At 37.4% G+C, this 27,840-nt stretch overlaps 1 long non-coding RNA gene across 2 annotated transcripts; it reads left to right on the top strand.

Annotated features, from left to right (window-relative positions):
* The first annotated feature begins 217 nt into the window (after positions 1-217).
* On the top strand, positions 218-27,332 carry LOC125098639 (uncharacterized). 2 transcript variants are annotated; one of them, XR_007126900.1, is made up of 4 exons: positions 218-263; positions 13,308-13,398; positions 14,412-14,485; positions 26,854-27,332. It is a non-coding gene; the product is annotated as an uncharacterized LOC125098639 (long non-coding RNA). The 2 variants fall into 2 exon arrangements; XR_007126899.1 differs by lacking the exon at positions 26,854-27,332 and adding an exon at positions 18,969-19,442.
* The last annotated feature ends 508 nt before the right edge of the window (positions 27,333-27,840 follow it).

Here is a 27,840-nt window from a genome sequence, read left to right as displayed (position 1 = left end):
TGCATAGAGTAACACAGATGGAGGTAGAAAGGTAGAAATTTGACCATACTAAAAATTTCCATCTGTGTGTAATTTTGTTCAGGAACCACTATCAAACATTAGTTTTAAAAAGATAAAGCAAAAATAAAATAAAATTAAATTAAATTAAATTAAAAAAAAAGAAGATAAAGCATTTACATTGCCCTGTAAATTGATATTGGGCAACAATTTTGAGAGAAGATTAGAAAGAGGAGAGAGTTGGATTTGAGGAGGGTCAATCTGAGGTACAGTATGGTATCTGTTACTTATATTCCTCATTGATCTCTGGACTCAAATCTGAATTAGGGGAGAGAGTTGCTATAAGGAACCATTATGAACTACATGGGATCCTACTGAAATTTCTATGAACTATTCAGAGCCCAATACAGGTTACTTTTTAAACTATATAAAGGTGGTTATTACAAGTAGAGGTAAAGAATATCTCCCAGGCAGTTGGTACTGGAATGTGCTGAAGTCCAAAACAGATTCAGCAGCTGAAGTAATGGAGCCAACCAGCCTATGTCTAGGCTAAAAAAAAAATAGTTTAAAAAGAACACCACCTCAGATCTTGGGAGTCTTCTTTGTAGGTAGCTGGCCAAATGCAGCAGTAATAATGCAAGCAGGGAAAAAGAACACCAGAATAAGTCAGAGGAAAAGACAGATGACCTGCTCAAGACAAAATGAATAGTTTATTAATCCAGCACCTGAAACACAGTCTGGGAATTCTTTGAACTGAAATGAACTTGATTTTACAACATCTGAGGAGTAATCATGACATTGGTAGTCTGTCCATTTATTTGTTCTTAAATCGCTTTTATACCCGGCTATTTATAACACTTGCTATTAATGACTTTAAGATACAACATGGTGGAAAATAACTAACTAGACACAAAAACACATAATTATTCTGCCAGTTATACGTAAGTTTTGTACTCTGAAGAATTAAAGACCTCACCTACATAATTCATGAGATAAATCAATCACAAAATGTTCTTAACTTTTTTCTTTAATTCCCCATTTTGAAACAGATTTTCAGGAAGTTTCAAAAAATAATACAGAATTATCTCATGTAACCTTTACCCATCTCCCACAATAGTCACATCTTACACAATATCAAAACTTGAAAACTGACATTTGTAAAATGTGTGTGTGATTCTATGCCATTTTGTCATATGTAAATTTATGCAACCACCATCACAATCAAGATTTAGGACAATTCCATAACCACAGAGATCTCCCTATGGCTACACCTTTATTGTCTCACACACACACACACACACACACACACCCAAAAAAATCTTCCCTAAGTCCTATTTTCCCTATTTTTAATTTTGCCATTTTGAGAGTGTTATATGAATCACATTATATGGCATATTACTGTCTTTTTTTCACTCAGCATAATACCCTTGAGATCTAACTATCTATTGTTACCTGTATCAATAATTCATTCCTTATTATGACTAAATAGTATTTCATGGTATAAATGTATCAAAGTCTAACTATTTACCACAGTTTTACTATTTTGGTTGTTTCCAGTTTTGATTATTACAAACAAAACTCCTAAGAACATTCACGTGTAGAAGGGAGGTGGGCAGAAGACATGAACAGACACTTCTCCAAAGAAGACATATAAATATCTAACAGATGCATGAAAAAATGTTCATTATCATTAGCCATCAGGAGTGTTCAAATCAAAACCACCATGAGATACCACTTTACACCAGTTAGAATGGCCAAAATTAACAAGACAGTAAACAACATGTGTTGGAGAGGATGTGGAGAAAGGGGAACACTTTTACACTGTTGGTGGGAATGCAAGTTGGTACAGCCACTTTAGAAAACAGTGTGAAGATTCCTTAAGAAATTAAAAATAGAGCTACCCTATAACCCTGCAATTGCACTACTGGGCATTTACCCCAAAGATACAGATGTAGTGAAAAGAAGGGTCATCTGTACCCCAATGTTCATAGCAGCAATGGCCACAGTTGCCAAACTGTGGAAAGAACCAAGATGCCCTTCAATGGACGAATGGATAAGTAAGATGTGGTCCAAATATACTATGGAGTATTATGGCTCCATCAGAAAGGATGAATACACAATTTTGTATCAACATGGGCAGGACTGGAGGAGATTATGCTGAATGAAATAAGTCAAGCAAAGAAAGTCAATTATCATATGGTTTCACTTACTTGTGGAGCATAAGGAATAACATGGAGGACATTGGGAGAAGGAGAGGAGAAGTGAGTTGAGGGAAATCAGACGGGGAGACAAACCATGAGAAACTGTGGACTCTAAGAAACAAACTAAGGGTTTTGGAGGGGAGGAGGGTAGTGGGTTGGGAGATCCTGGTGGTGGGTATTGTGGAGGGCACGCATTGCATGGAGCACTGGGTGTGGTGCATAAACAATGAATCTTGGAATATTGAAAAAATAAAATTAAATTTTTAAAAAGGTGGGGAGGTGGGTAAAAGAACTCTCCAGTACAGGAAAAAAAAAAATTCATTATAAAGAACATTTTGGGGAATGTTGGACAATTTGAATATGGACTGTGGATTAGATGTCAGCATTGTATGAATGTGAACTCTCCTAATGTTGGTGATTGTAACTATGATTAAGAAGACAACGTTCTTATGGCACCTGGGTGGTGCCCCAAGCACCAGTGGCTCTGTGGGTTAAGCCTCTGCCTTCGGCTCGGGTCATGATCTCAGGGTCCTGGGGTGGAGCTCCATATCAGGCTCCCAGGAGGGAGCCTGCTTCCCCTTCTCTCTCTGCCTGGCTCTCTGCCTACTTGTGATCTCTCTCTCTCTCGCTCTCTCGCTCTCTCTCTGTGTCAAATAAATAAGTAAAATCTTAAAATAAAATAAAATAAAATAAAAGACAATATTCTTCCTTTCAGAAAATACACACTGAAAGATTTAAGGATGAAGAGACACTTTACCTCTCCATTTCAAATGATCCTAGAGAAAGAGAAAAATGAGGCAAAATTTAAACAATTCATAAATCTGGATAAAGATATACAACAGTTCTTAGTACTATCCTTTAAATTTTTCTGTGTTTGGAAATATATTAAAATTAAAAGTTACAAAGAAAAGTACCATCAGAATGACAACCTACTTTGTATATTTTACTCGAAGATTCTTGAAGAGTTAAAAATGATTTTAGACATGTCCAGAATAGAGAACCTTCATCTGTTCTAAATCTAAATAAGTGAAATGTAATACTAGCTGTCTCTTTCTTACCTTCCATTCTTTTGAAATATTACTATGAAAAGATCTGATCAAAGATATTTTTTTTAAAGATTTTATTTATTTATTTGACAGAGACCAAGCAGGCAGAGAGGCAAGCGGAGAGAGAGAGAGAGGAGGAAGCAGGCTCCCTGCCAAGCAGAGAGCCCGATGCGGGACTCGATCCCAGGACCCTGAGATCATGACCTGAGCCAAAGGCAGAGGCTTAACCCACTGAGCCACCCAGGCGCCCCAAAGATACTTTTAAATTGATGTTAGGATGCCTGGGTGGCTCAGTTGGTTAATTGACTGCCTTCAGCTCAGATCATGATCCTGGAGTCCCAGGATGGAGTCCTGCATCCAGCTCCCTGTTCCCCAGCGAGTCTAATTCTCCCTCTGATCCTCCCCTCTCTCATGCTCTCTCTCTCATGCGCTCTCTCTCTCATTCTCTTTCTCAATAAGTACATAAAATCTTTAAAAAATAAATAAATTGATGTTAAAGATAAAAGATTAGTATAGGCTCAGCCAACTCAATCTTCAGTAACATTTTCACAAAGACCATGTGGTACAGAGGCTTTGGTGTCTGGCCTCTGGAGCCATGAGACTTGGGTTTGAATCCTGGCTTTGCCACTTACTGGTAGTGTGAACTTAGGCAAGTTGGTTAACCTCTCTGTGCTTCAGTTTCTGCATAAAAGAAAATAGAAATAAAAATAATACCTAGTTCTCAGGGGTTTCTTGGGTTTTAAAAATGTTTATATCTGGGGCGCCTGGGTGGCTCAGTGGGTTAAAGCCTCTGCCTTCGGCTCAGGTCATGATCTCGGGGTCCTGGAATCGAGCCCCGCATCGGGCTCTCTGCTCAGCAGGGAGCCTGCTTCCTCCTCTCTCTGCCTGCCTCTCTGCCTACTTGTGATCTCTGTCAAATAAATAAATAAAATCTTTAAAATAAATAAATAAATAAATAAATAAATAAATAAATAAATAAATAAATATGTTTATATCTAAAGTGGCTATAAGACTGCCTGGCATATACTAAGATTTATACAGACGTTTACTGTTATTAAATGAAGGGATTAAAAAATAAGTCCCTGGACAGACACAAACACTGCATGTTGCTTTTTTTCTAGACATTTTTGTCTTTGCCTCATACACCCCTTCAAATTTGTATCCAACTCCATCTTCTTTTAGGGTATTTTTATTTTCTGCTCTTTGACAAAATGTTTCTTAATCTTAAGCAGTAATACATCAATATGGAGTGACAGTTTGACAATATGGTTCTCACTTTTCATAGTATAAATTCAAAGACAAATTGTGAACGAGTCAAGTGAAACTTGTAATTCACAGCTGTGAGGTCACACTAGTGAATTATAAGCTTTTCATTATGTCAGAACTGTGAATTACAAAGATTTTTTTTTCTATATTTCCTGTCAAATAATTTATTAGCTACCCCTCTATCACAGGATTTTGCAGCATGCCAGCACCAAAGAACACAGGGACTCTACTGTGGCATTTTCAGATAGAACAATAAGAATTCAGGTATATAGGAAAAATATTAAAAAGGAAACAGCAGTGATTTTAAACTGTATTCTCTTCAAGTGTAGGGTCATTCCTGATGAGCAGTTAGTTTTCTCTAAATTGGAGTCATCACCATCCGGACTTGAGGGAAGTTGTGTTTTTCCTGTCTCCTCCTTATTAACACCATCAACTATCATTTCTCAAAAGCCAGTAAGGGTGTAATTTTGTACTGTTTAAAAAATTAAAAGATATTCTTGTTAACATGAACATCACTATTATTACTGCTATCATGAAACTCTGGATAACTCTTTGTAATTTGCAAAGCACGTTCCTGTCTTATTATTCACATTGACCCAATGAAGTACTATATTATATGAGTATAATATAGTGAGATATATATATACTTATATTTACATTTATATATGAAAGTTACTATATCCTTATTCATTTATGAGGAAATTGAGGTATGGAAAAGCTCCAAGAAATAATAGAGGCTTATCCAAATCATGTCACTACTAAATGTCAAAAGCAAGAATTCTATATTCTAGTTCCATATCCAGAGATTATTTCCCATGTTGCACTAAACCTCCTTTTCTGTATAAGCCTGCATGTACAGTGCAAACCAAATAAATCCTGGTACTTCTATAGACCAATCTCTCTTCTGTTTCACATATGAAGAAGGAAGACAGTATTCTAACGTAATTTTTGAAAGAATTCCAAAACATACACATGCAAATCTTAAAGAAAATTTACTCAGTTTCAATTTATACTGTACAGCCACATCAATTCTTGTCTTCTCTTGTACCCTCCAAACTTTCCCCACCATGAGTCAATATGGCTTTTGCCATTTTTTCCCTTTCCCCTTTCCTTTGGTCTCTCTAATCCTGACCCTCTCTCAGTAGCCTCCTGATTCTGCACCATAAGTGTCCAGGAACCAAACCACATTCTCCTTGAAGATCAGGGAGGTGGGCAAAGGAGACAAGATCAAAATTATCTCTCATAACTGTGTTGGGATAGCAAAAGCTTGTAACACTCACTCAATAATAAATCTTTTCCCTATTCCTATAGTTCTTGATCTTGCTAGCTTGAAGATTATATTGATGAAAATATCGTTACATATGCATATCAGTGTGATGGGTTAAACCAATACTTGGTCAGCATCTCTTTCCATGTCTCACATATTTCAACACTTGTGCAATTCCCTAAATATATCATGTTCTCTCTATCTTCTAAACTACTGCTCCCCACTCTTTTCATATCATGATACATTGGGATAAATAGTAGAATTCACTGCAAGGACTGGGAGGAAGTATCTTTGCACAGGGATAACCTATTCAAAGCACTCCAATGTATTGATATTCACTGATTAGAACAGTTGGTTCCATGTCTTTGAGCATGGTGCTTTACCATCTAGAATAATCTTCTTCTTCTCCCCCTCTCACTGCTTTGTCTAGTCAGCACCCCCTTATCCTTCAAGAAACCACTTAGTGTCACACCTCCCAGCATGTCTCCCCACTGCTCTCCAAAAGCAAAGAGGTCATCAGTCCCTAGCTTTTCTGTGCTTATCCTCACCTTAGTGTCCCACACTGACTTTGTATTTAGCTCTACCTCCCATTAGACTGTAATCGTGACAGCAGGAACTTAATTTTATACACTTTGGTATTTTCAGCACTTGCTGAAATAGCAAGTGTTACCTAGAAAATGGTTGCCACTAAAAAACTACTATCAAATGAATTAACGAACCAATAAACTCTGCTTGTCATTGGCCGGCATTGCAACCTTACTCCTAAAAAGAACTCACAACTGATCGTTACTGCAGGGAATGATCTGATAAAGTCTCTAGGTGACTGCCCTAGGAAGGAGCCAAACCTAGTCTGGCCATCATGTACCATGTTGTTCTTTCTTGTGGCATGCTGGTCTTTACCTAAATTATAATTTGTAAAACTATGTGTATCTACTTGTTTAATGTCTATCTCTCCCACTAGACTGTCACCTCAATTAGGCAGCAATTATTAAGATTTGCTCATACATCATTCTCAGTTCTTGTAAGAGTAACTAACTTATGGAAATGAATGAATGAATGAATGAATGAATGAACAAATTAAGTCACTCTTTTCTTAACTGCTGAGATTGCTTGTTATCACCTCTTTTGATGGGCAGTTCCCAAACTCTATGGTCCTCCAGAACAGGGACTATGTATATTCTAGTAAATCAAATGGGTCTTTTCATTTGGTCCAGAATTTCCGTTATAGAACCAAAGCTGAGAATAGTATAAAATAAGCAATGCCAGACACCTAAAAAAGATGCCAAGTGCATACACACAGAATTTGCTAAAAGACAGTAAAACTGGTCCAGAGACCCATTACCCCATGAATCCATACTAGCAAAAAAGCTAGGGTTCTTTGGAAGAATCATATGATATCACTGTGTTGTGAGTTTAGTGGGACATTTCTTCTCTCTTTTCTATGAAAGTGAGAATGAGGGTGCTTCCTCCTTTCTTTTACTGAAACCAATTCAAGAATGTTTCAAGAGAGCAAGACATACAGATAAAAGGGAACCTGCAAGAAAAGAACATCAGCAACTCACTGCCCAGATGGATAATTACAAAGATATAGATCCAAAGGTCCCAATGTTACTAAGAGGCTCAAAGAAAAAGGCTAAGAGAAGCCTTGGATAAAACTGATATATGATTCCCAGACCTGGGGAGTATATATAAACACAGAGATTGATATCTGTCTCTTCTTGGGGAACTCTATGAAGGGGGAATTCTGAAGACAAGCAATTACAGGGATTAGCCTAAGACAATAGAGGAAAAAAAGAAGCAACAGTGAAGCAAGACTAGAATGCCCACTACTTATTGTCAAGACAAATGTGTATAAGTTTCCCAAGAATCAAGTGGATATCAAGGAAGATAGATGGGCTTGAATCATCATGTTGGGACCCCATTGGCCAATAAAAAACCAGTCAGGGTGGGGGGCACCCCACTATTAAGTGGCTATAGGGTAGATCACTGGGATTATGAGTTATAGGAATTCCCCCAATATAGTGCATTATTCACAATAAAGAATGATGGCATGAGGAATTTCCCTTGGCTCCTCTAATGAAACCACAAATATATCCCAAAAAGTCAGTATTTTGAACTACAAATATCATAAACTAAGTAGTAATATCTTTGACCCTTTTCTTCTGTGTACCCTCCCTCTCTAAACTATAACCCAGAAGAACAAGAGGGAGGGAAAAAGAGGACTAGAAGTGCCCAATGTGTGAAAAGACAGCACATACCATCTTTCCCTGAGTTACAGGTCATGTGGCAGGCAGGAGAGCACCTCTGAACTAGATGTAAGACTCAAGTTTTGAATTGGACTGGACTAAGTTTAATATCAGAAATTGACCAGAGAGCTATTGGATCTTCTTGAAGTGTGAAGATGTTGACAAAGGTAGGAAAAGGAAGAGTCAAGGGAGACATTAGAGACAATGATTAGAGAAAAATTAAGCCATTTCCTGATCATACATCACTGAGTTCAGTTCAACCAATTAACCAATCATAGGTGTTGTAGCCCCTTTTTGCTGTCCACATCAGAACCTTAAGTTTGCCTTGTAAATGACTGACATGCTTTTGAAAAAGTGTAAAATAAATCTTAAATTTGTGGTAAGAATGCACATATATTTATGCCCAACTTGCCACTTAAACCCCCACTCCATGCAGTGTCCTCCTCTTCCCCACATCCATATTACCACCACAACTCTTTCTTCTACATGGAATCCAAGGGGTGGAGTCAGGCAGAACACAAGGAAAATTACCTGCAGATCACTTTTATAAGCAAAGGGCTAAAGCAATAGTGATGTGACCAAGTGACTGTGACTATAGGATTCCTGTTCCTGTACTCTAATTCTTCAGGTAATGTTAAGAGATTTATTTTCATAAAACAAAGCTGATCTTGTCATGATCCCAGCATCCTGGGATTGAGTCCCACATCGGGCTCCTTGCTCGGTGGGGAGCCTGCTTCTCCCTCTGCCTCTGCCTACCACTCTGTCTGCCTGTGCTCGCTCTCTAACAAATAAATAAATTTGAAAAAAAAAAAAAAAGCTGATCTCATCACTTACCTGCTTAGGACTTTTTTTTTTTTTTAATTTTTTATTTTTTCAGCATAACAGTATTCATTATTTTTGCACCACACCCAGTGCTCCATGCAATCCGTGCCCTCTACAATACCCACCACCTGGTGCCCCCAACCTCCCACCCCCCACCCCTTCAAAATTCTCAGATCGTTTTTCAGAGTCCATAGTCTCTCATGGTTCACCTCCCCTTCCAATTTCCCTCAACTCCCTTCTCCTCTCCATCTCCCCTTGTCCTCCATGCTATTTGTTATGCTCCACAAATAAGTGAAACCATATGATAATTGACTCTATCTGCTTGACTTATTTCACTCAGCATAATCTCTTCCAGTCCCGTCCATGTTGCTACAAAACTTGGGTATTCATCCTTTCTTTTTTCTTTTTTTTTTTTTTACAGCTTTATAAACATATATTTTTATCCCCAGGGGTACAGGTCTGCGAATCGCCAGGTTTACACACTTCACAGCATACTACTACTACTACTACTACTACTACTACTACTACACTACTCACCATAGTACATACCCTCCCCAATATCCATAACCCCACCCCCCCTCCCAACCCCCTCCCCCCATCAACCCTCAGTTTGTTTTGTGAGATTAAGAGTCACTTATGGTTTGTCTCCCTCCCAATCCCATCTTGTTTCATTTACTCTTCTCCTACCCCCTCAACCCCCCATGTTGCATCTCCTCTCCCTCATATCAGGGAGATCATATGATAGTTGTCTTTCTCTGATTGACTTATTTCGCTAAGCATGATACCCTCTAGTTCCATCCACGTCGTCGCAAATGGCAAGACTTTTAATTAATAGTCTATTGCGGGGCGCATGTGTGGCTCAGTGGGTTAAGCCTCTGCCTTCAGCTCGGGTCATAATCTCAGGGTCCTGGGATTGAGCCCCATATCAGGCTCTCTGCTTGGCAGGGAGCCTGCTTCCCCCTTTCTCTCTGCCTACTTGTGATCTCTGTCTCTCTCTGTCAAATAAATAAATAAAATCTTTTTTAATAAATAGTCTATTGCTTACCATAGTACTGAAAGTACTAAGCCTTTTTTTTTTCTTTAAGATTTATTTATTTAAGAAAGGGAGAAAGAGCAGGAGGCAGGGGGTGCACAGGGAGAGGAAGTGAGAGAATCCAAGCAGATTCCCCACTGAGCACAGAGCTCAACCTGGGGTTCGATCTCATAACCCTGAATTCATGACCTGAGCTGAAATCAAGAGTTGAAGGCTTATCCAACTGAGTCAGTCAGGCACCTCAGTACTAAGCCTTTAATACTCAGATTCCTTAAGGATCTGATACTAAATTATCTTCCAAACATAATTACCCATCACTCCCTTATATAACATATATTTTAGATAAATAAAAAAAACTTACTGTGCTTTCATTCACAATAATCTCGGTTATGAATGGTTGAGGGCAAACCATTCATTCCACATTTATTTACTAAGCACCCACTACATGCCAGGCACTACGTTCAGTATAGAGTAGTAAGCAACCAAATGGGTCCCTTCCTTTACAAACTCAATAGATTTGCAATAAAGACAGACATTAAAACAGTAATTAGATGAATAACTCATTATTGCCATTGTAATATGTGCTTCAAGTGTCTCAGAGTGCTATGAGGACAATGACAAATCTAACCAGGTTATGACAGCCAATTGACATCCAATCTCCTCATTTCTTGTCAGCCACAGTTGCTGCCAAAGGGCATTTTGGTAGGACCATAAGCCCCTGGGCAAGAGCTAAAGGGAAAATAAAGTCTTTCTTCAAATAACTGATCTGCAGAGGTTCTGTGTGTGGAAAATGGTTCCCATCTAAGACCTAGCCAATAACTCAAGTCACACAAGAAAACTTGTGGTTTTTCTCACTTTAATTAAATATGTACTTATTTTATTTTTTAAATATTTTTAATCACTTATCAAATACTTGAACAACACACCACATGTCTTTGCACATGCTAGAAATCCTTCCTCTGATCTCTGTGTCTAAATTGTCTAACTTGATGGCACCTCATGCAGCAAGTCCCCTTGATTTTCCCTAAACCTAGTATATCTTCTGTCTTCCCATAGTACTCAGTTGTAACTCTTATGTAGCCTACCCTTTTCTACTGTATATTATCTCTCTTATATCCCAATTTTTAAGAATGAGGGAGGGAGGGGGCACCTGGGTGGCTCAGTGGGTTAAAACCTCTGCCTTCGGCTCAGGTCATGATCCCAGGGTCCTGGGATCAAGCCCCGCACTGGGCTCTCTGCTCAGCGGGGAGCCTGCTTCCTCCTCTCTCTCTCTCTGCCTGCCTCTCTGCCTACTTGTGATCTCTGTCTGTCAAGTAAATAAATAATGTCTTTAAAAAAAAAAAAAAAGAATGAGGGATGGAAGAGAGAAAATGGAGGGGAAGAGAGTTACCAAGTTCTGACAGCCCTAAAGGACAGTCAGTCAAACCACTAATGCTGAGTTATACCCTAGGTAGTCAAAATGATCATATACAGGATGGCGAGCACAAGGGACATTAAGAAGCAGTCATTGTCTCAGTAGGCCTCTGAAAGGAGAAGAAAAAACAGTATCATAATCCTTTTAGACATTTGTTAAAAATGTAAGAATACCAAGATAATTGAGCCATCTCTAAAATGGAAAGTCAGTGCACATACCTGATTCATAAGAAATTGGAAATGGTTAAATATATGTTATGGTATATGGTCCAACTCAGTATTTTTAAATTGGACAGTATTGACTTTAAAGCATTTTTCTCCTAGTTTTCAAAATAGTCAATGCCGAAATAGCACCCGTAAAATGTGTCCCATGACTGTTATAACAAGCTTGTCCTAGATACAAGAAAACTAATTGCAGAGTCTGTTTTTCTCCCTTTTCTATAAATACATTCTAAACAAAGGGTTATGAGTTTAATTAAATAAATATTAACATATTCCATGGAAAAATAAATGTCTTTCATAAGACTTCACTGTCTTGGCACCATCTCTACAATAACCAGAGTAATAAAGGATTTAATCTTATCCGAAGTAGGCATTTTTAGTGACACTGGAATTTCTGGTGAGCAGTCATTACACTGCTGTTGCAGTGTATGTTGAAGGAATGTCTTTTACCCAAGAACTTGACTGAGTTTTCTCATGAAAAAGTTATATGTACTTATATTTGTGCATTTAGTGGTAAACTCATCTTTTGAGCTGCTAAATTACGATTTCTTTTTTAAAGCTTAAGATTAACCAACCGTTAAGAAAACTGAAAAAGTTTAATTAGAATCATAGAACTAACCCCATCACAAAGCCAAATAATTTTGAGCCAACTAGAAAGGCACTTGCAGTTCTAAATCTGAATATTTTCTTTATCACAAAGATTTGCTTGTCACTGTAGAACTGAAATTAGATCAAAGAAATCACTTTATAATCTCTTTCCTAAGGATTCTCACCATATTTTGACAACCAGTGGAAATTATATAAGGCAGTCTATGGTTCAGTAGGTAAGAGCATGGATTCTTGGAGTCATGCTGACATGGGTTCAAGTCCTAGCCTTGCCATTCACTGGCTCTGTGACCTTAAGAGAGTAACTTCGTGTCTTCAAGTTTCAGTTTCTTACCTATAAAATGGTGATAATAACTGAACTATATTACAATAATGCCATGAAGATTAAATGAAGATGTGTAGAGTACTACTACAGTGCCTGGCATATATTAAGTGTTCAGTAAATATTAGCTATTTACTCTATTACTATTATGTATTATTATTATTATTATATATTGTAGCATTATTATATATTACTATTATTACTCTATATTATAGCATATACAATATAATACTCTTCATTATTTCTAGTGTCTCTATTGTCCATGATCCAGGCTACCTTTCATTAGCAACTTCCTTTCTAGCCCTATTCCCTCCCACTTTGTGAGAGACTCAAGCCAATAGATACACGTGTATGAAGGTCAAGCGAGGTTGTTGTAGTAATAGAAAGCAAAAAGTAGATCAAGAGATGAACTTAGTGGAATCTTTTGGAAAAGTAAAAATATGTATTATGTTGTCAACCCTTCTATCCATCCACAAAACTGCAGTAATATATGTGTGCTCTTAGTCAGTTAAATGTCTGCCTTTGGCTCAGGTCATGATCCCAGGATCCTAGGATGGAGCCCTGCTTTGGACTCCCTGCTCAGCCGGGAGTCTGTTTCTCCCTCTTCCTCTGCCCCACTCACCCAACCAACCCCACTCCCACCCTGCTTGTGTGTAATCCTTCTCTCAAATAAATAAATAAAATCTTTTTAAAAATATTTTAATTTTAAAAAAGGAACTTAGAGAATTCAGACATTCGATAAATATGTATTAGGTGCCATGAATAAGAATGACACAGTCTCTACCCTCAAGGAGTTTATATTCAAGCTGGAGACACAAACTTTACACAGTGAATTATTTCCTTACAGTTGTAATTATATATTACAGAGAAGAAGAAAGGTGTGCAGAAAAAGAGCACTAATGAAGAAAGTGACCTCCCCAAACCACTGGAGTCAAAGAAGTCTTCTGTGGGGAAGAGGTACTTAGACTGACATCTTAGGGATAAACTGTCAAGAACTTGGGTTTGGAGAAGGTAGTTTTAGCAGAGGAAACACTATGTGTACAGTTTCTGAAGGTACCAGGTGTGTGATGCATTTCAAAACTAAAAGAAGGCCTGTCCAGAGCAAAGGACAGTCATGTTTACTGCCCATTAGAAAAGTTTTGGGCCCCAATCTCAGGATTTCTCTCCTTTAATGCAAAGTATTGCTTATGCAGTGTTAGATGGTACTCTTTGTGTTTCCCTGGGAGAATTGAGGCTTGGGATATGCATATTGAGAGAGAAAGAGAGGAATTAAGAGGAAAGTCAACAAAGCACTATAATTAAAAGCATAGATTTTGAAGCCAACCTTCATGGTTTGAATATTAGCTTTGCCACTTATTAATAAGATTGTGTCAAGAATAACCTTGAAAACTTGACAAGGATGTTATAAGAAAAAAATTACAGATCAGTGTCTCCCATGAACATAGATGAAAAAATCCTGATAAAAGTATTAGTAAACTGAATCCAGATATGTAAATCAAGATAATTCATAATGATCAAACTGGATTTACTCTAGGAATACAAAGTTGGTTTAATTTTTTTAAAAACAATCATTATATTTCAACATGTTAACAAAATAAAGAAAAAGAATCATTCAAATAAATATAGAAAGAACATTGATAAAATGAAATTTCTATTCATATTAAAAACTATCAGCAAACTAGATAGAATGGGACTTGAGAACTTCCTAGAGATGATGTGGGGTACCTTAGAAAAACAAAACAAAACAAAACAAAAAACCTACAACAAACATCATAGTCAATAGTGAAATGTTGAAAGCTTTCCCTCTGAAACTGGAAACAAAACAAAGATGTCTGTATAATCAAGATAATGGTCAAGATTCTAGCCCAGACTCCCAACCTCCAGAAACTGTGAGTTAATAAATGTTATTGTTTCAAGCCACTAAACTTTACTTTAATTGGGGTAAATTTGATTTTTAAATTAACTTATAGATCCAAGAAGTTCAGTGAACCTCAAGCAAGAGGAATATAAAAAAAAAACATACCTAATCACATCAAAATCAAAGGTAAGAGAAAAATGACATATCACATATGGGATGACAGGAATAGTGATGACTCACTTCTCAACAGAATCAGTGAAGAACAGACACAATGTAAGGACATCTTGTAAAGCTCAAAGAGCAATGGCAACTAGAATTCTATGTCTAGAGAAAACCTTTCAAAATTAGAATAAAATAAAGAAACTTTCAGATTAGAGCTGAGAAAATTTTTCAACAGTAGACCTACACTATAGGAAACACTAAAAAAGCAAGCAAACAAACAAAGAAATACATAAATAAATAAATCTCCAGGTTCAAAGGAATGATAGCAGATGGAAACTTGGATCTATATGAAGGCATAAGATGTACCACATATGGTAAATATATGGGTAAATATATATAAAGATCTACCTTTTTTTTCTTTTTTAAATTTCCTTAAAGGACAACATACTGTTCAAAACAAAATAATAACATAATAACATGGGGGCTTATAACATATGTAAAGCAAAATAATATATAGCAACAACAGCAAAAAAAGAAAGAGATATAAGTGGATTTATAATATTGAATTTTCTCACATTTTATATGAAGTGATTCACTCTTCATTCTGAGTAGACCATAGTAGGTTAAGGGTGACTATTGTAATTCCTAGAGCACCCAACAATAAATAAATAAACTAAAAGGACAACAGAAAATATAAAACATAAGACTAAATTTTTTTTTTTAAAGATTTATTTGACAGAGAGATCACAAGCAGGCAGAGAGGCAGGCAGAGAGAGAGGAGCAAGCAGGCTCCCCGCTGAGCAGAGAGCCCGATGCGGGGCTCAATGCGGGGCTCGATGCGGGGCTCGATGCGGGGCTCGATGCGGGGCTCGATGCGGGGCTCGATCCCGGGACTCCGAGATCATGACCTGAGCCGAAGGCAGCGGCTTAACCCACTGAGCCACCCAGGCGCCCCAAGACTAAACTTAAAAAAAAAAAGACTAGATTAAATAAAAACAAGGGTGGAAAAGAAGAACCAAAAATTGATGGGGCAAATTGAAAACAAATAGCAAAATGGCAGATATAAACTAAACCATACCAATAAGCACATTCAATGTAAATGGATTAAACTCTCCAGTTAAGCTCACTTCGGCAGCACATATACTAAACTCTCCAGTTAAGAGGAAGAGACTCAGAATGACTAAACATCAAGACCTAACTACATGCTGTAGACAAGGCACACACTTTAAATATAAAGATACAAATCAGCTGAGAGGAAAAAAAAAAAAGAGAGAGAGTGACAATGCAAACAGAATTTAAAATCACTAGATTTACACCAAAGTGGACTTCAAAACTATACATATTTCCAGGGACAAGTAGTAGTATTTTGTAATAAAAAAAGAGTTAATTCACCAGGAAGACATTATAATCCTAAATGTGTACATGCACCTAAATGTGTATATGCACTCTACATATAGAGCAAATATTTATAAAACTAAAAAAAAAAATCCACAAACATTATTAAATATTTTATCATTTATCTCTCAGTAATTGATAGGACAAAGAGATTTTTAAAAAGTTGTAAGGATACAGAAGATCTGAATGCTATTCACAGCTTGACTTAATATCTAGCAATACCCAAGAAGTTCAGAATTCACATTATTTTCAAATGAGCGTAGAATATTCTTCAAATAGACTATATGTTAAGCCCTAAAATAAGTCTCAGGGGTGCATGGGTGACTCAGTTAAGCATCTGACTTCAGCTCAGGTCATGATTTCAGGGTCTTGGGATCAAGCCCATTAGGCTCCCCACTCAGCAGGGAGTCTGCTAAAGATTCTCTCTCTCTCTCTCCCCCTCTGCCCCTCCCTCTGCTCGTGCATGCTCATTCTCTCTCACTCACTCTAAAAATAAATAATAAATCTTAAAAAATAAAAAACAAAGTCTCAATACATTTCAAAAGGTTGATATAGTGTTCTCAGAATAAGAAAAATCAAATTAAATAATAATAATAATAGGACATCAAAAAAAAAAATCCAAAGAAATTGAAAGTCAAACAATACACTTCTAAACAATGCATCATCCAAAGAAAAATGACAAGGAAAACTAGAAAATACTTCTAATTGAATGATAATGAAACACAACATAACAAAATTTATAGAATGCAACAAAAGCAGTGTTTAAAGGGAAATGCATCATTTTAAATGCCTTTATTAGGAAAATCTTTCACAGAAAAAATATAATAAAATCTTCATGATTTGGAAGAATTAATATTATTAAAATATCATCTTCCCCTAACTGATCTACAGAGTCAATACAATCCAAATAAAATCTGAGCAGTTTTTTGTTTTTTTTTTTTTTTTATTTGACAGAGAGAGAGAGATCACAAGTAGGTAGAAAGGCAGGAAGAGAGGGAGAGGGAGAAGCAGGCTTCCCGCTGAGCAGAGAGCCCCATGCGGGGCTCAATCCCAGAACCCTGAGATCATGACCTGAGCTGAAGGCAGAGGCTTAACCCACTGAGCCACCCAGGTGCCCCTGAGCAGTTTTTTTAACTGGCAAGCTGATTTTTAAATTTATATGGAATTCAAATTACTAACAGTGGCCAAAACAATTTTGAAAAATAAGAACAATGTTGAGTAACTTAAACTACCTGATTTTAATACCTACAATAAAGATGTAATCATGACAATGGGATATTGGTGCAAATATAGAAAAATAGATAACAGAACAGGACACAGAATCCAACAACAGACCCACACATGTATAGCCAACTGATTTTGATGAAGACACCAAATATCAATGGGGAAATAAATGATCAGAGTTGTTTTTTCCCCAGTAAATGGTGTTGTAACTATATATTCATGTGAGAGAAAAGAATTCATCTCCGCTCCTATCTCTCACTTACACATAAATTAATTCAAAGTGAATTACAGACCTAAGCATAAAAATTAAAACTCTAACATTTATTAGAAGAAAACAGAAAAGATTCTTTTTGATCTGACGGTAAGCAATGAGTTCTTAGGACACAGAAAGCATTAACCAATTTTTTTTAAAAAATGGCTAATTAGACTTCCTCAAAATCAAAACTTCTGCTCATCAAAAGACATGATAAAGAAAAAGAAAATTCTCTTAGGCTCTTGGAACATACCAAAGAATTGAGTACCATCGTCCAAGCAGAGACTACACACTAGCACCTCCTTGCCTTGGTTTTCCCTTTTTCCAATTTCTTCACTACTGCTCTCTAGAATCACATTCCAAAATATCCCACACATCATCTTTCACTTCAGCCTCTGCTTCCAATGTTAAAGCATTGTTTTAGGTTAAAACAATGTTCTAGTTCATGAAGTACAGATGAAGTCTCCTGGGCCAGGAAGAAAGAGAAACTACCACTTTCTGAACACTCAGTATATACCAGGCTCCGTGCCAGGGACTCCACAACGGCTATTGCACTTGATACGCACCAGAACTATGAAATGGCTCAAACTGGAAACTGGGAAACATATTATTTAAAATTACACAGCTTTGCCAGAGCTAAAACTACAGGTTTCTCTCACCTCAGTTCATATTCTCTTGTTCTCCTCACTGCCTCCAGTAATACCTACTTTTGACTGTGCTCTTAGACATATTTTTGGAAATGAACTGTCATGATAAAAATAACAACAGTAGTTATTGTGCCTCGAGTGCCTGTTTATGTCAAACAATTGGTGAGGCACTTACAATTAGTCCTCACTGTATCTCCACAAGCTATTACCATCTTTAATTTATTCAATTGAAAATGGAAGCTTGCTGAGGTTAACTTTCTGAAGGTCTTCTGCTAACAGAGTAAGAGCTGATATTTGTGTTCATTCTATGCCCTTAACATCTATAATTACATTTAATCCTCTCATACCTTCTTGAGATACATTTTTTATGATCATCACATGACAGAATCAGTCACTCCAAAGTCCATGGGTACCTTTTCCCCTGCCATGTTGGTTCTCATTATAGGAAAGGGTAAAAGAAAGTAATACACAATCAGAAAGAAAGAAAGATAGTACTACCATCACCTTCTCTATCACATATGTTGATAAAAGACTTGGACAAATTGCTTTGAACAAAGCAGTAGTCTCACCAATAAGCACCTACTAAAAATATGACCCGTGGCTAGTTTTCTTAACCTCAGCACTATTGATATGTTGAGCTGGATAATTTGTTATAGTAGAAGAGTGTCCTGTGTATTACTGGATGTGTAGCAGTATCTTTGGCCTCTGACCATTAAACACCAATAGCACCCTACCTCAAGACAACGAAAAGTGTCTTTATACTTTGCCAAAATTGTGCCTGGCTGACAACCACTGGTTTGTGATATTTTAACCAAATCATTTTAATTCTGAATTTGAACAAAGCATATCAGGGTAATGGTTCTTAGGAGAATTCTACTTTTTTTCAAATCAATTGTGGATATGTGAGCCAGCCTTTAATCCAGATTCACATCTTCTCTTTCTCTACTCTTACTCCTTCCCTCCCTCTTGTTTTGTCTCCAACCCCCAGGGATGCCATTCACCCAGTAACAACAGACTGAAGCACTGGAAGAGACCTTGTTCCTGGGCCATGAGGGCCTTCTCATTTCTTATCAGTTATTTCTCCCTTGATTCAGATTTTTTTGTCTAGCCCTGATTAGCATACCATCATCTCCAGACAAAGAACAAAACCTATGTAATTGGCTCTGATTCTAAATGAAAGCACACTATGTTAAGAACATTGTTTCTATATTTACAAATCCAAGACATGATTGAAAGTGTCACGCTCTCAGTGTAGGAAAAATATGCCCATAATCAAACATCCAAAGCAAATTGTATGATTATTTGTATTATCCAGGATTTCAAGGCTGTTTCAGGGCAGAGAAGCCAAGTAGAAATATGCCAACTTTTTCAGCAGCCCCTTTTCTCCTGCACACACAAATAAAACTATTTTGTGCATTATTTTGTCTAAAATTTTGACACAAATTCCCCTAAACATTCTAAACTTATGGATCATAAATAAATGTTACTGAGTAGAAACTATAAGAGATATGACTAGCCTAAAAAAGATCCTAGGTTTTTAAATATCTCCTAAACTATCAGTTCTTTTTGGAATATACCATGAAGCAGGAGTGAGTGTGTATATGTGTGTGTGTGTGTGTGTGTGTGTGTGTGTGTGTGTGTGTGTGTGTGTGTGTGTGGTATAAAAAGCTGAATGTGTCCTCTCTTAGAAATTTGGCCAAGTAAAATACCCTCTACAAAGCTATTCTATAAATAACTTCTACAAAGTTCTATGATATTCCTATCACGTCTTTTAAATAAATCTTTACAGGTAGAGTTAAAAGGGTAAACTCAAAGACACCAAAATAAGATCAATTTATCCATATAAGGAGTATTTTACATTTATATTTAGATATACAGTTTACCAATTCTAAAGTAACATTACCACCTTCCTAAGCCATTCATTCTAAAATATGTGTTTGAAATCTTGGGAGCCACATAGCAGAAATTAGGGTCCTTCTTAACAAGTTTTATTAGATTCACAACTCAGTAAAAGCAGGGGAGGAAATGTTCTTCTCAATTTACAGCATCCTTGATCTCATAATCTAGTCTAAGCATTCAAAATTAGAGATAATTTGGGGTGCCCAGGCAGCTCAGTCGGTTAAGCATCCAGCTCCTGATTTCAGTTCAGGTCATGATCTCGAGGTCATGAGATCTAGCCCCCAGTCAGTTCAGAATCTGCACTCAGCAGGAAGTCTGCTTGAGATCCTCTCTCTCTTTCTCTCCTTCTGCCCCCCAACCCACTTGTTCTCTCTTTCTCTCCCTCTCTCTCTCAACTAAACAAATAAATCTTTTTTAAAAATAAAAGATCATTTCATAAGTTAAAGAGCTGACTTAATACAAGTTAAAAAGCAACTGGTATTGAAGTTAATTCAACTTTGGATCTCCATTCTTTTGTTCCAATCCCATTTTAAAACTTGGTGTTTGGCACTAAAGTAAAAATAACTTCCATTGGTAAATAATTGCAATGGAGATTCCATTTATGAAAGTAGCAATGTATAGACCAAAGTATACCAAATATATACCAATACACATTTTCATTATAAATGAAATTTTAAGCTAAATTTTGTTCTAAAGGAAAATCTGTTTTTTACAGAGCTGCTGTGAGAAACAAGAAAGATTACATATGTAAAAGTGCTTTGTATATCTGGATATACTATATAAAGTGTGACATTTTTTCAAATTTCAAACAAATTTCTACAGGTATTAGTTTCGTGAAATAGTTCCAAAGATACGTGCCATCGCCCTGGTGGCCCCTCCCCACATTGCCTCACCTTCCCCACTATTCACGAGAATATCACAAATCCAGGGAAAGTACCTTACCATAAAGTTACATTTTATTAAGAAGTTAAAAAACAGAAATTAGGGTCACCTGGTGGCTCAGTGGGTCAAAGCCTCTGCCTTCGGCTCAGGTCTTGATCCCAGGGTCCTGGGATCGAGCCCCAAATCGGGCTCTCTGCTCAGCAGGGAGCCTGCTTCCCTTCCTCTCTCTCTGCCTACCTCTCTGCCTACCTGTGATCTCTGTCTGTCAAATAAATAAATAAATTCTTTAAAAAAAATAGAAATTATACAGCCAAAAATCAGTGAGCAGATCACAAGTAAACATTAATTGCTCAGTTACAAACCTCAATTACAAAACCCATTAGATTCACCTGCCTTGGCATTTTGTTCCATTCCCTGAGTTAGAAGTTACTGCTTCAGTGTGCCCTACACTTGTGCCCAGCTCCAGCCTTCCTTAGACTCTGGAGAAGCTGCTTAAGCCTTGAAAGCAACAGGGAGTCCTCATCTGGGCTCCCAGACCCCATCTCTGCTCTATTACCCCTGGTCCCTTCTCTGGTTGCTTGGACTATGATTGCTGAATTTTCCATTTCCTGGGAAACTGCACACTGGTGGTGTCAGAGTCAGTCTAGCCCACTCTACACTGAGGCATGAATTAAACAGACCCAGAAATTCTCCCGATGCTGTTAATGCCAGGGAGGAAGGTGCTGTAGCTCCCTTTTCTTATTGTTTCCTCTTTTGCCTAAAAGTTTGTTTCCATCCCCTATTCCATCCTCCAAAATTCTCTTTGCCACTGCCCCTACATACCCTTTTACCCCTTACCATATTATAATTCAGTATTACAATGTTTCTACAAATATTGCTAATATTTGACTTTCATTTGTAAGGGTTTGAAACACCACCGAACATGAAACAAATAATCTTTGACTGAGCATGTTTACTTTCAGGTCAGTGTTGCATTTAAAGATTAGAAGCCAGTGTTGGGGCACCTGGGTGGCTCAGTCAGTTAAGTGTCTGCCTTCCTTTCAAGTCATGATCCCAGGGCTCCCTGCTCAGCAGGGAGTCTGCTTTTCCTCTCCCTCTGGTCCTCTCCTGCACCTGTGTTCTGGCTTGCTTGTTCTCTTTTGCTCTCTCTCTCTCTCTCTCTCTCTCTCTCAAATAAATAAATAAATAAATAAACTTTAAAAATAAATAAAGATTAGAAGTCAGTTTTACCTACAAGCAAAAGCATCTTCACTATGTATGAAGAATATCCCAGAAGTCAAGATTCGAACAGTTAGCAGCTAATATGAATAATAACTGAATTTTTTAAACTCTGTTCCAAACATATGCTAAGTGTTTACATACATAATGCATTTGGTCCTCACAATAACTCAATGAAGCAGAATATAAAATACCTGCCCAACGTAGGAAAGCAAGTAAGTAAAAGAGCCAAGGATGGAAAGCCTGACAGCTGTGTGGCTAGGAAGCCCTTGCTTCCCAAAAGTGCATAACAGGTAACAGTGGAGGACAGGTGAGAAAAAGGGGGAGTTCCAAAAAAGTTCTTTGTCTTCTTGAGAAATTGTGATTCTTGTAGATGGACTTTGAGACCATTATGCTAAGTGAAGTCAGACAGAGAAAGACAAACACTGTATGATCTCACTTATATGTGGAATGTTTAAAAAAGAAGAAGAAGCCTCTCTCACAGATACAGAGAACAGATTGGTGGTTTTCAGAGTCAGGAGATTGGTAGGAGTGGAATTGGGCAAAATGGGTTGAGGGAATCAAAGGTACAAAATTTCATTTATAAAATAAGTAAGTCATGGGGATGTAATGGACAGCATGGTGAGTATAGTTAATAATACTGTATTGCATATTTGAAAGTTTGCTAAGAGTAGATTTTTAAAATTCTCATCATTAAAAAAAATTGCAACTATTTACTGTGACAGATCTCAATTAGACTTATTGTGGTGATCATTTCATAGTATATATAAATATCGAATCAGGGACCCCTGGGTGGCTCAGTTGGTTAAGCAGCTGCCTTCGGCTCAGGTCATGATCCCAGCGTCCTGGGATCGAGTCCCACATCGGGCTCCTTGCTCATCAGGGAGCCTGCTTCTCCCTCTGCCTCTGCCTGCCATTCTGTCTGCCTATGCTTGCTCTCTCTCCCTCTCTCTCTCTCTGACAAATAAATAAATAAAATCTTTAAAAAAAAAATATCGAATCATTGTATATTTGTACAATGATTGTACATTGATTGTACATTGTACAGTTGTACACCTGCAACTAATATAACGTTATATTTCAATATGTGCCTATTTAAAAAAAAAAAAAAAACAAAGAAAAGTAGTGATTCTTGGAGCATCAGCTTATCAAATGAGAAGGTGGCTAGGAAAAGAATCAAGGAAAAAGGAAGTGGGGGAAGCTTGTGCCTCCCCCAGTTAAGCTTAAATTTCTGTCCATCCTGGTAAAAACAATGTTTTTCACTGACATCCTTCCCAGTATCCTCAAGGAATCTCTCATCTCTCATTAAAAGCAAGGTGAGCTATAGGAGGAAAAAAAGGGTGAAAGTATTAAAGACTTCTTCCCCAAATGGGAGCAAAGTAGCACAGATTAACAGAGTGGTATATAAGGCATATTTGTATTGAATGAAAGCCATGAGACAAGAACTTAGATTTAAGCAATTACATTGGCATGCTCAGTTTTTGAGGAGAAAAATACAGAAAGGTGTCAGCCAGATCAGTTTTTTATTTTACCCCAAATTATAGAGTTGTTAAACTTCACTACAAAAGTCTCCATTGTATTGCTTTATTCTGCCATACATTGAGTTGTAAATGCTACTGAAAATTCCAGTACTATAAAATTTCCTAAATTTTATAGTCTCTTTCTTGGTCTCCTGAAAATTATCAGCTAGCTCCATTCACATCAACATATTCTTAACCAAAACAACAGTAAACTATAGAGAAGGGAATGAACTCTCCATTAAAACCTAGAAGGCTTAATCACAAAAGCCCCTATGGAATAACAAATGCAACCAAAGCTGAGTTCCCAAAGGCTAAGTAAGAAGGCCCCATGATGGATTGGCTCCAAATGATAAACAAACGTTTGCATTTCCATGAGCACAATTCTGCTGATCTAAAGATATAAGGGCATGCTAAACAAAGTACTTTACTTATAAATGGTAAGTCCACATTTGTGACATGTGTTGACTGAGATAATTAACGAGGCCCACAAAACAGGGTAGATGGTTATCCTGGCTAAACACCACTATTATTCTGAAGTTTCTTAGAAAACTAGCTAAGCATTTGAGGTTGCATCCCCTCTTCTCCATTAATGTATACCCTTTACTGTTTTCAAAGTCTAACTAGAAACTCACTTCCTCCAAAAAAAATACCCCCCAAAAAAACCATAGTTGTCTCTGTTCATTATTTCCCAAAACCCCTTCAAACTTTATGTTTAATCTGTATAATGTCAATTTGGGGGCCTGGCTGTCTCAGTCAGTACAGCATGTGACTCTTCATCTCAGGTGTTCAAGCCTGAAAAGAGAAGAGCAGAGGAGAGGAGAAGAGAAAACCCATGTATATTGCCAATTTAGGGCTAAGTATATGTGTGTCTCTCAGCCTGCTAATGTTCCCACTGTAACCTAACAAAAGAAGACACTTCATCCCCTAGGTTGCTTACAGTGGAGACTTGTTGAACATTTACTTTGCACTTTGTGCCAGGTAACATGCTAATAATGCTCTGTGGGTTCATTCATTTGTTTCTCCCATCAATAAAAGAGACACACAGTGGCACACAAGCTGCAGTTCAAAACCTTAGTACGTAGAAGACACATCCAAAAATGTCATTCAAACCCATACCTTATCTTCGGTTCTTTCTGCCATCACTGAAGTCAATAATAGTGGCCTATACCTAGTGGGAAGATGAAAAATGTTATTTCAACTTAATTCAACCAACATTAATTGATAAAAAGAACTTTGATAAACATTGTAAAGCAGTGGGTATCGACCAGGGATGACTTTTTGCCCAGAAAACATTTGTCAATGTCTAGAGACATTTTTGATTGTCAGAGTTGGGAAGAGTTACTGCTGTCAGCTACTGGGTACAGGCCACCAACAGTACTAATCACACTGCAATGTACAGGATGGCTCCCACTTAACACGAAATTATCTGGCCCCAAATCTTTTTTTTTTTTAATTTTATTTTTTATAAACATATATTTTTATCCCCAGGGGTACAGGTCTGTGAATCGCCAGGTTTACACACTTCACAGCACTCACCATAGCACATACCCTCCCCAATGTCCATAATCCCACCCCCCCAACCCCCTCCCCCCATCAACCCTCAGTTTGTTTTGTGAGATTAAGAGTCACTTATGGTTTGTCTCCCTCCCAATTCCATCTTGTTTCATTTACTCTTCTCTTACCCCCTTAACCCCCCATGTTGCATCTCCTCTCCCTCATATCAGGGAGATCATATGATAGTTGTCTTTCTCCGATTGACTTATTTCGCTAAGCATGATACCCTCTAGTTCCATCCACATCGTCGCAAATGGCAAGATTTCATTTCTTTTGATGGCTGCATAGTATTCCATTGTGTATATTTGATTGGATTATTTGTTCTTTGGGTGTTGAGTTTGCTAAGTTCTTTATAGATTTTGGACACTAGCCCTTTATCTGATATGTCATTTGCAAATATCTTCTCCCATTCTGTCAGTTGTCTTTTGGTTTTGTTAACTGTTTCCTTTGCTGTGCAAAAGCTTTTGATCTTGATAAAATCCCAATAGTTCATTTTTGCCCTTGCTTCCCTTGCTTTTGGCGATGTTCCTAGGAAGATGTTGCTGCGGCTGAGGTCGAAGAGGTTGTTGCCTGTGTTCTCCTCAAGGATTTTGATGGATTCCTTTCTCACATTGAGATCCTTCATCCATTTTGAGTCTATTTTCATGTGTGGTATAAGGAAATGATCCAACTTCATTTTTCTGCATGTGGCTATCCAATTTTCCCAACACCATTTATTGAAGAGGCTGTCTTTTTTCCATTGGACATTCTTTCCTGCTTTGTTGAAGATTAGTTGACCATGGAGTTGAGGGTCTATTTCTGGGCTCTCTATTCTGTTCCATTGATCTATGTGTCTGTCTGGCCCCAAATCTTAATAGTGACTGAGGTTGACCTGCTCTAGAAGATAATTTCAGAGATTAATTTTACATCTAGAATATTCCATTTCTATGAGGACAGGGACTGTGTCTATCTTTTAGTGGAAGAGCCAGGCCAAATCCAGTACCTGGCACATCACAGGAACTTAGCAAACATCTCTTACATTAATACATGCAATAGTGAAATTAAAAAGGGTAAATATACACATGACTGTAAGAGAACATGAGAAAAGGAAAGGTCCCATGAAAAGAGTACAAATAAAGTGTTCTGGGGATTTAAAGGACAAGAAATCCTATCCAATTAAACAGGAAAAGACCATCCAGAAGGTAGCATCTGAGGTAGAAGGACATTTAAGATTTCAGGAGGGGGAGATGGGCAAGAAATCATGTGAAGCCAGGGAAACAGCTTGAGGAAAACACTGAGGCTGGCTGAGGAGCAATTTAGTTGGGGTGGTATGCAGGGTATAAACAGGGAAGCAATGAGAAAGAAACTTGGGAAGACAGATTGGGGTTTATAGTTGCAACATACCATGAAGACTCAGGTATGGAATTTATACTGAATTTGATATATAATGAGAAGCTGGCTCCCTGTGAACTTAACCATGATTAATCAGAAAGCAGAGTCAGAAGGAATTAGAGTGGCAAGAAATTAGAGGCAGGAAGATTAGTTGAAAGTATTTTATAATCGTACAATCAAGACAGAAAGAGGTAGCACTAGGAGCTGGGTTTACAAAATATTTGGAACATAAAACTCACATTTCTTGCCAACTAACTCTATGGAATCAATATATGAAGTGAATAAGCCAGAAATGATTACCTAGCTTTGATTCTTCATAGGAAAAAGGAAGTTCAGTTTGAAAGGTTTAGGGATGAAAGGATTATGAATTGGTTTTGGACATAAAGGAGGTGCAAGTGAGAGATGTTAAACAGTTGTTGCATATTTCAGAGCACTGGATTCTGCAGCACAGAATAAAAATGACGGCTAAGGAGGGAGTTGTGCAAGAAACAAGATGTTCATGGTGACGCTTATGAACATAAAATTCAGAAAAGGTACAAAGTCAGAATTTGGGGGAATTCCTCCAATTAGCTGACAAGTGGAAGAAGGGAAGCAAACAAAGAAGATGGAAGGGAATTGGGAAGAAATCAAAACAGTGCTGTGTTAGGACAAGAGGTAAAGTTTGAAGAAAAGAAGTGGTCATGTGTGAAACACTATAGAGAAGCTGGGAAAGCTGAGGTGTGACAACACGTCATTGACCATTAAGAGATAGCTGATGGCTCTGAGTGGACAGTTCATGCAGTGTGGTCAGGACACAAGACAAATAACAAGTTTGCAGAGTTGAGAAAATGGTACGGCTTGCCATGGTGGAATATTAAATTAACTTTGCAATGTACAGATTCTTGACCTTCTTTGTTTTTGCAGTAGCTACCCTGGTGCATCGGCATAGCAACTTCTGTATGTGACTCATAATCGAAAAAAGGTAATTCACTAGAGAAAATAGACTAAAGAATCAATACCTAAATTATAAACAGGTTACCTTCCAATTCTTAATTTAAGTTATACAACATGTAAAAGTGTTTTCCTGTAGGTTAAAAAAAAAAAGTTTTAAGAAGTGAGTAAATTTCTAGACCTGGAGAGTCCTCCTCCAAACTTATCAAGCCATAATGTACTAAAAATAGAAGTTTATTTCAAACAAATCTAGAATATTATTTTTTAAACAAAGATATAATGATTTTGTATTATCTTCTTCATTGTAACTTTTACTGAAAAATAAATTACGAAGGTTGAGAATAGGTACTTCGAGGATATCAATAGAGGCTACATTAGAAAAACCAGTCCTCCACCTTGGTTTAAGGAAAAATATTTTACTATATTTGCCTAAAAGGGTGACTCTATAGCCCAGTTCCTCCCCAGCATACTAATGGGGCCCCAAGA

Source organism: Lutra lutra, chromosome 4, assembly GCF_902655055.1.
Source record: "Lutra lutra chromosome 4, mLutLut1.2, whole genome shotgun sequence".
NCBI lineage: Eukaryota > Metazoa > Chordata > Mammalia > Carnivora > Mustelidae > Lutra > Lutra lutra.
The sequence above is the reverse complement of the archived record's forward strand: the minus strand, read 5'-3'. Positions and strand labels throughout refer to the sequence as shown.